The 7777-nt window shown below is 42.0% G+C and overlaps 1 non-coding gene across 1 annotated transcript; it reads left to right on the forward strand.

Annotated features, from left to right (window-relative positions):
• The first annotated feature begins 1755 nt into the window (after nucleotides 1-1755).
• LOC114809779 lies at nucleotides 1756-1895 on the forward strand. The gene has a single exon (XR_003757557.1). It is a non-coding gene; the product is annotated as a small nucleolar RNA SNORA7 (small nucleolar RNA).
• Nucleotides 1896-7777: the final 5882 nt, after the last annotated feature.

Below are 7777 nucleotides of genomic sequence, written 5' to 3' on the forward strand. Positions count from 1 at the left end.
AATCCCCATTTTACAGATGAAGTAACTGAGGCACAGAGAAGTTAAGTGACTAGCCCACAGTCACACACAGCTGACAAGTGGCAGAGTGGGGATTCGAACCCATGACCTCTGACTCCCAAGCCTGCATTTTTGCCACTGAGCCACGCTGCTTCTCTACTCTCCCAAGCATTTTGTACAGTGCTCTGCACATAATAAATGCTCAATAAATATGATTTACTAACTGACTAGTAAAAATGTTCTGAAAGTAAAGTTTACAGAACTACTTCATATAAAATAGCTTGAAAAATGATCTATTATTATGACTTACAAAAGTAGATCATAAGATTATGCTGTCATACATTTATATGAAAAATCAAGATTTTTCTTATGTGTATTGGTTCTAAACAAAATAAGGAGTAGACCAACTTGGGAAATTAGTCATTCAGAGAAAAAATAAGACCTACTGCAAAAATGATTTCTTTGAAATTTAAATTATATTTAGTGGCTGTTTTGAGTTATTCACTAATTGATTTATCAAATTTTCATTGTTGTCTTTTAAAACATTTATTTATGAGGACTGTTTTATCATGAAAAATGTCCTAATTACCAGACAGATGAATTAAAAACATAACAAGAAACTGAGCGGAGAGTTTTCCTATTCAAAAGCAAGCTTAGTTCCTGTCACTTTCAATTTATCAATTCATTTCTTAATCATTTAGTAGAATTCACCTTTGGACTGGAGCTGAAAAGGCTTTGGTGTAATATATTCCTCCCCTCTAGACTATATTGTAGGTAGGGAATGTGTCTGTTATATTGTTGTATTGTACTCCCCCAAGCTCCTAGTACAGTGCTCTGGACACAGTAAGCACTCAATAAATATGAATGACTGATTTACTGACTTCCCTAAGAATGATTCCCGATTAACTGATGATTGCACCTGACTGACAGATAATACCCAGAGGTGCTAGCAACCCTCTGTCCCCTTATTGAAAGCCAGACTGCTTATTCTCTGGAGACTGACTTGTGGTCATCCAGGACAACAGCAGGGTTAGAGGATAGGGGATGGGACATGCAAAAGCCAGAAATGCTATCTATCAGGCAGAATGCTGTGCCGACATCAGTGTCTCTGAGGAGGGATTTTGAGGAAGGACTAGTGATGCATTGCTCCCTAACATAAATCTAAACAGGCTGAACTCTTGCAAGATTTAGTTGGGTGCTGTACACTATGGAATGATGGCTTAAAAGAAGCTGTATAAAGGAAAATGCTCGTAAGGAAAAGGTAAGCATCAGTTTAGTAATAGTGTGATAGAAGAGCAGAATCAAATAGATAAAGCACATGCATTATGTTTTAGGTGTAGGTCATAAGTTATTACTTTTAAAATTAATTTGATGGTATTTAAGTATTCCCAGTCAGTTTCTGTAAATTCAAGATTTTAAAAAGTGAAAATACACAGGAAGCTCTACGAATGTACCAGTCAATCTATTTTATTTGAAGAACTTTTCAAGGTGAAGTGTTCAGTGCAATTAAGTCCCTGAAATTTTTGCTGTGACAAAAATGCCAAATTTTTCTAGGCCTAGCTAATATATTTTTATAATATTTTCTTTAGAAGTATAATAACTGCTACCTAGGCAAATAATCAGGGATGTATAGTTTTTAAAGAAAGAAGATGATTTACATTTTGTGCTATGTTTTGACCAGTCACCGATAAAAGCTGTTCAAAATATCCAAAGGTCCTCTTGGAATTAGCAGAACAGGAAAGGAGTAACTACATTTCTCCCCTCTCAGGGTCGCACCTGGTGAGTTTCCAAAACTCTATCAGTCACAAGTATAGGAGGGGGAGAGTCAAGCAGAGGCATACCTATTCCATTCCTAGCTTGGTCAGTGGCTCGTGAGTGGAAGACAATCTGCTACAAGTCAAAACTCACCTGTGCTGAGCAGCAGCTTCATGCAAGAAAATCGAGGGCAGAGACTCATTTACTGAGCAGAAGGAGGCAATGGTAAACCATTTCCGTATTTTGCCAAGAAAACTCTATGAATACACTACCAGAATGATTGCAAATGAAAGTGGGGTATCTGGGGAAAGATGTGTCTGTGGTGTTGCTATGCTGACTTGACAGCATAAGACAACAACAACAATTGTCTAAGGAAGCAAAGAGGCATGAATCATCATGACCTTTTAACACCACAGTAATTAGGTAGTCCTGGGCAAAGCCAAGTCCTCTTGGTGGGAGCAGAGAAAGACCTCTGACTCCCACTTTTTTCCTGATGCTCTCTGGGTAAGGAAGCTCTTCACCCACATCTGCAGAGGTAACTTCACATGGCTAAGGCCATGTCACCTGATTAAGCTGTTATGAAAGTAGACCAGGAAAGTAGGGGTTGATGATCTACTTTGTAGTTTTTCAACAGAATATCTTAGATTTTGTTTAAAATCTTTGGGTTTTCTTTCTTGTAGTCCTTTCAAGTGTATCTATTATCAAAAGAATATTTGCTAGAGATCGGTAATTGAAGATTTATATCTTTTTTAAAGTATGCAGGAAGACTTCCCTTTCAAATTCTGGTCAAATTCCTCATCTTTTATTGTAAATTATTTTATTCTTTTTGAATTCCTTGTCTGGAGAATGCTAGTAATGTTTGCTATTCTAGATATTATATATAGGTGCTTCCTATTTAACTTTAGAATTTAGGTTTTTTTGTATCTAAATATTCAATTCAATCAATGGTCAAATTTCAAATTTTATGTGTTTAAAAAAGTACAATGTAAATAAGAATTTTTCAACTATGTTCATTCAGTTTTATTTATTGAGCACTTACTATGTGTAGATAACTATACTAAGTGCTTGGGAGAGTACAATCCAACAATAAACAGAAACATTCCCTACCCACAATGAGCTTAGAGTCTAGAAGTGGGGAGACAGATATTAATATAAATAAATGAATTACAGATATGTACATAAATGTTGTAGGGCTGGGCTGTAGGGAGAACAAAGGGGGAAAGTCAGGTTCATGCAGAAGAAAGTAGGATAGGGAAGGTTTCCTGAAGGAGATGTGCTTTCAATAAGGCTTTTAATGGAGAAGTGCAATTGTCGGTCAGATTTGAGGTGGGCGGCTGTTCCAGGCTGGAGGCAGGAGTGGGATAGGAGTCAATGTCAAGATAGGCAAGATTGAGGCACATTGAGAAGGTTAACACTAGAGAAGCCAAGTATGTGGCTTGGGTTGTAGAAGGAGAGAAGTAAGGTGAGGTAGGAGGGGGCAAGGTGGTAGATGTTTACAGCCAGTGCTGAGGGGTTTTTGTTTTATGAAGAGGTGGATGGGGAGTTTTTTGAGGAATGGGTGACATGTCCTGAATGTTTCTGTAGAAAAATGATCCAGGTAGCAGAGTGAAGCATGAACTGAAGAGGGGAAAGACAGGAGACTGGGAGGTCGGCAAGGAGGCTGATTCAGTAATCCAGGCAGGATTGGCTGAATGATTGTATTAATGTGGTAGCAATTTGGATGAGGCAGATCTTAGCTTAATTGTGAAGGTGGGAACAACAGGATTTAGGGACGAGTAAAGGATAATGCCAAAGTTTTGGTCTTGTGAGACAGGAAGGTTGGAAATGCCATCTAAAGTGATGGGAAAGTCACGGGGAGGTCAGGGTTTGGACAGGGAGTTCTGTTTTAGACATGTTAAGCTTGAGGTGATGGGAGAACATCCAAGTATAGATGTTTTGAAGGCAAGAGGATATGTGAGATTGGAGAGAGGAAGAGATAATAGGGCTAGAGATATAGATTTGGGTATCATCGCTATAGAGATGGTAGCTGAAGCCATGGGAGTGAATGATACTCCAAAAGAGTGGATAATGATGGAGAATAGAAGGGAACCCAGAACTGAATCTTGAGGAACCTTCCACAGTTAAGGGATGGGAGCGCCCCAAAATCACCCCTTCCCCTCCTCCATTCCCTCTCCTCTTGACCCCCTCGTATACTTTCCCATCCTTCCTAGCAGTATCTTAGTTAGGGAAGCCCTCTTGGAAGAGATGTGCCTTCATTAAGGTTTTAAAAGTGGGGATAAAGTAAATCATCTGTTGGCTATAGGAGGGAGAACGTTCCAAGCCAGAGACAGGCTGTGGGTGAGAGATCGACAGTAAGATAGGATAAGACCCTCAGGCCTGAACTCCCCAAAATGACCCCTCTCCCTCCTCCATTTCCTCCCTGTCGGCCCCTTTTTCAAATTTCCAATCCTTCCCAGCAGTATCTTCAGAGGAAATCTCATCCCTCCTCCACAGTGCCATCTCCTCCACATGTGCATCATAGCCCATTCCCTCCGATCTTACAAAAGCTATCGCCCCTTCCCTCCTCTCCTCCTTAACTTCCATCTTCAACTGCTCACTCTCCAAAGGCTTCTTCCCTCTATCTTCTAACATGTGCACATCTTCCCCATCCTAAAAAAACTCCACCTTGATTCTACAGGCCCCTCCAGTTATTGCCCCATCTCCTACCTACCCTTCCTTTCCAAAATCCTGGAGCGAGCCTTCTACACTCACTACCTCCAACCTCACCTCCAACTCTTTCCTGGACCTGCTCCAATCTGGCTTCCATTTCCTCCACTCCACTAAAACCTCCCTCTCACAGGTTACCAGTGACTTCCTTCTTGCCAAATCCAAAGGCCCCTACTCCATCCTAATCCTCCTCTACCTCTTAGTTGCCTTTGACACTTTCTACCATCCTCTTCTCCTCAACATGTTATCCAATCTTGGCGTCACTGAATCTGTTCTCTCCTGGTTCTCCTCTTATCTCTCTGGCCATTCATTCTCAGTCTCCTTCTTGGGCTTCTCCTCCCACTCCCAACCCCTAACTGTAGGTGTTCCCCAAGGGTCAGTTTTTGGTTCCCTTCTTTTCTCCATCTATACTCACTCCTTTAGTGAACTCATTTCCTCCCATGGCTTCAACTATCATCTCTACATGGATGGCATGTAAATCTACATCTCCTCCCCTGTTCTCTCCCCTTCCCTCCAGGCTCATATCTCCTCCTGCCTTCAGGACATCTCCACCTGGATGTTCTCCCGCCACCTAAACCTCAACATGTCCAAGACTGAGCTCCTTATCTTCTCTCCCAAACCCTGTCTTCTCCTTGACTTTCCCATCATTGTGAACGGCACTACCATCCTTCCTGTCTCACAAGCCCGCAACTTTAGTGTCATCCTTGACTCTGCTCTCTCTTCATCCCACATATCCAATCCATCACCGAAGCCTGACAGTCTCACCTTCACAACATCACCAAGATCCACCCTATCATCTCCATGTAAACTGCTACCACATTAGTACAATCACTGATCCTATCTTTACTGGATTACTGCATCAGCATCCTTTCTGACTTCCCAACCTCCTGTCTCTCCCCACTTTAGTCTATACTTCACTCTGCTGCCTGTATTATCTTTCTACGGAAATGTTCTGGGCATGCCCCTCCTCCCCCCACCAGCCCCCGCCTCAAAATTCTCCAGTCATTGCCTATCAACCTCTGTGTCAAGCAAAAACTCCTCATTATTGGCTTCAAATCTCCCCATCACCTTGCCCCCACCTACCTCACCTCCTTTTTCTCCAACCACATCCCAGCCTGCACAGTCCACTCCTCTGGTGCTAACCTTCTCACTGTGCCTCATTCTCACCTCTCCCACCACCGATCCCTGGCCCACCTTCTTACCTGTGTCCTTTAATGCCCTCCCTACTCAAATCTACCAAGCAATCACACTTCCCCTCTTCAAAGCCCTACTGAAGGCTCATCTCTTTCAAGAGGCCTAAGTCCCCCTTTTTCTCAGGTCACTGTCCCCTCCACATGGGCCCCACTTGCTCCTTTTGCTCCCCACTCTCCCTACATTCCACAGTATTGTTTAATTTGTTTATAAATATAAATATCTATAATTCTATTTATATTAATATCTGTTTACTTATTTTGATATGTGTATATATATAATTCTATTTGTTTATATTGATGATACTGATTCCTGTTTACTTGTTTTGATGTCTGTCTCCTCCCTTCTAGACTGTGATACCACTGTGGGCAGGGATTGTCTCTGTTGCTGAATTGTACTTTCCAAACACTTAGTACTGTGCTGTTCATACAGTAAGTGCTCAATAAATACAATTGAATGAATGAATATGATTGAATGAATTAATGAATGATTGAATGAATATGTCCAAGGAATGAAGGCGGCTGAGAATGAACGGCCATTTGATGTAATGTATTAGTATATAATAAAAGGCAACTTTGGTTCATGAAGAGCACCTGTTCTTGTATTTATGCAGTGGTTAAACATTCAAATAATAACAATAATAATGTTGGTATTTGTTAAGCACTTACTATGTGCAGAGCACTGTTCTAAGCACTGGTGTAGACAGAGGGGAATCAGGTTGTCCCATGTGGGGCTTATAGTCTTAATCCCCATTTTACAGATGAGGTAACTGAGGCACAGAGAAGTTAAGTGACTTGCCCGCAGTCACACAGCTGACAAGTGGCAGAGCTGGGATTCGAACACGAGCTCTGACTCCAAAGCCCGTGCTCTTTCCACTGAGTATTACCTTCATCAAAATATGCCAAGCATTTTAAAATCTCACATTTAGCAGTGTGGCTTATTAGACAGTCCTCAGGCTGTGAGTCATAGGATATGGATTCTAATCCTATCTCCGGTCACTTGTCTGCTATGTAACATTGGGAAAGTCTCTTAATTTCTCTATGTCTCAGTTTCCTCATCTGTACAATGGGGATTAAGATTGTGAGCCTTATGTGGGACACTGTACAAAGTGCTGACATGAATACGAGCAAATCTGTTGGAGAGTTGTAGATGAGGGAGGAAAATAATTGGAATGGATATCAGAGATCAATGTTATGGGCTTTAGTGGAGGAAAAAGAGATAGGTTGAGAGATGACATAGTGTGAAAGCATATTTGAGAGGGAAAAAAGCAGGCCCCAACCCCCACCTTTCCCAATCCAATTCCCAATAATATGTGCCAACCACTGTAGTAAATGCAGGAGTAGATATAGTACCATCAGACCAACCAGAGAGTTTCTGTCCTACATGAAAATCACATTCTAAGGAAGAGTCCCATTTTTCAGATGAGGCAACTGAGGCATAGAGAAGTTAAGTGATTTGCCTAAATAGACACAACATGCAAGTGGTAAAGCCAAGAGTGGAATCCCTGTCTCCTGACCCTTAGTCCTGTGTTTTTTGCAGTAGGTCATACTGTTTCTAAAATCACATGTCCTTCATAAGACTAACATATCAATTTCCCACTCTATTTATCTACCTACTGCCACTTCAAAACCTTTGTCACTTATGCATTTGAATCTTCACTTTCAGAGCATTTAGGTATCCCAACTGGATTATTGTGTCAGCCTTCTCTCTGATCTCCCTTCCTCCTGTCTTTCCCCACTTCAGTCTATTCTTCATTCCGCTGCCCGGATCATCTTCCTACAGAAACGCTCTGGGTATGTCACTCCCCTCCTTAAAAACCTCCAGTGGTTGCCTATCAACCTCTGCACGAAACAAAAACTCCTCACTCTTGGCTTCAAAGCTCTCTATCACCTTCTTCCTTCCTACCTCACTTCCCTTCGCTCTTTCAACTGTCCATCCTGTACACTCCGCTCCTCTGCCGTTCACCTCCTCACTGTCCCCCGTTCACGTCTATCCTGCCGTCGGCCCCAGGTCATGTCCTACCGCTGTCCTGGAATGCCCTCCCTCCTCATATCCACCACATAACTCTCTTCTCCTCTTCAAAGCCCTACTGAGAGCTCACCTCCTCCAAGAGGCCTTCCCAGGCTGA

This window comes from Ornithorhynchus anatinus, chromosome 2 (assembly GCF_004115215.2).
Source record: "Ornithorhynchus anatinus isolate Pmale09 chromosome 2, mOrnAna1.pri.v4, whole genome shotgun sequence".
NCBI lineage: Eukaryota > Metazoa > Chordata > Mammalia > Monotremata > Ornithorhynchidae > Ornithorhynchus > Ornithorhynchus anatinus.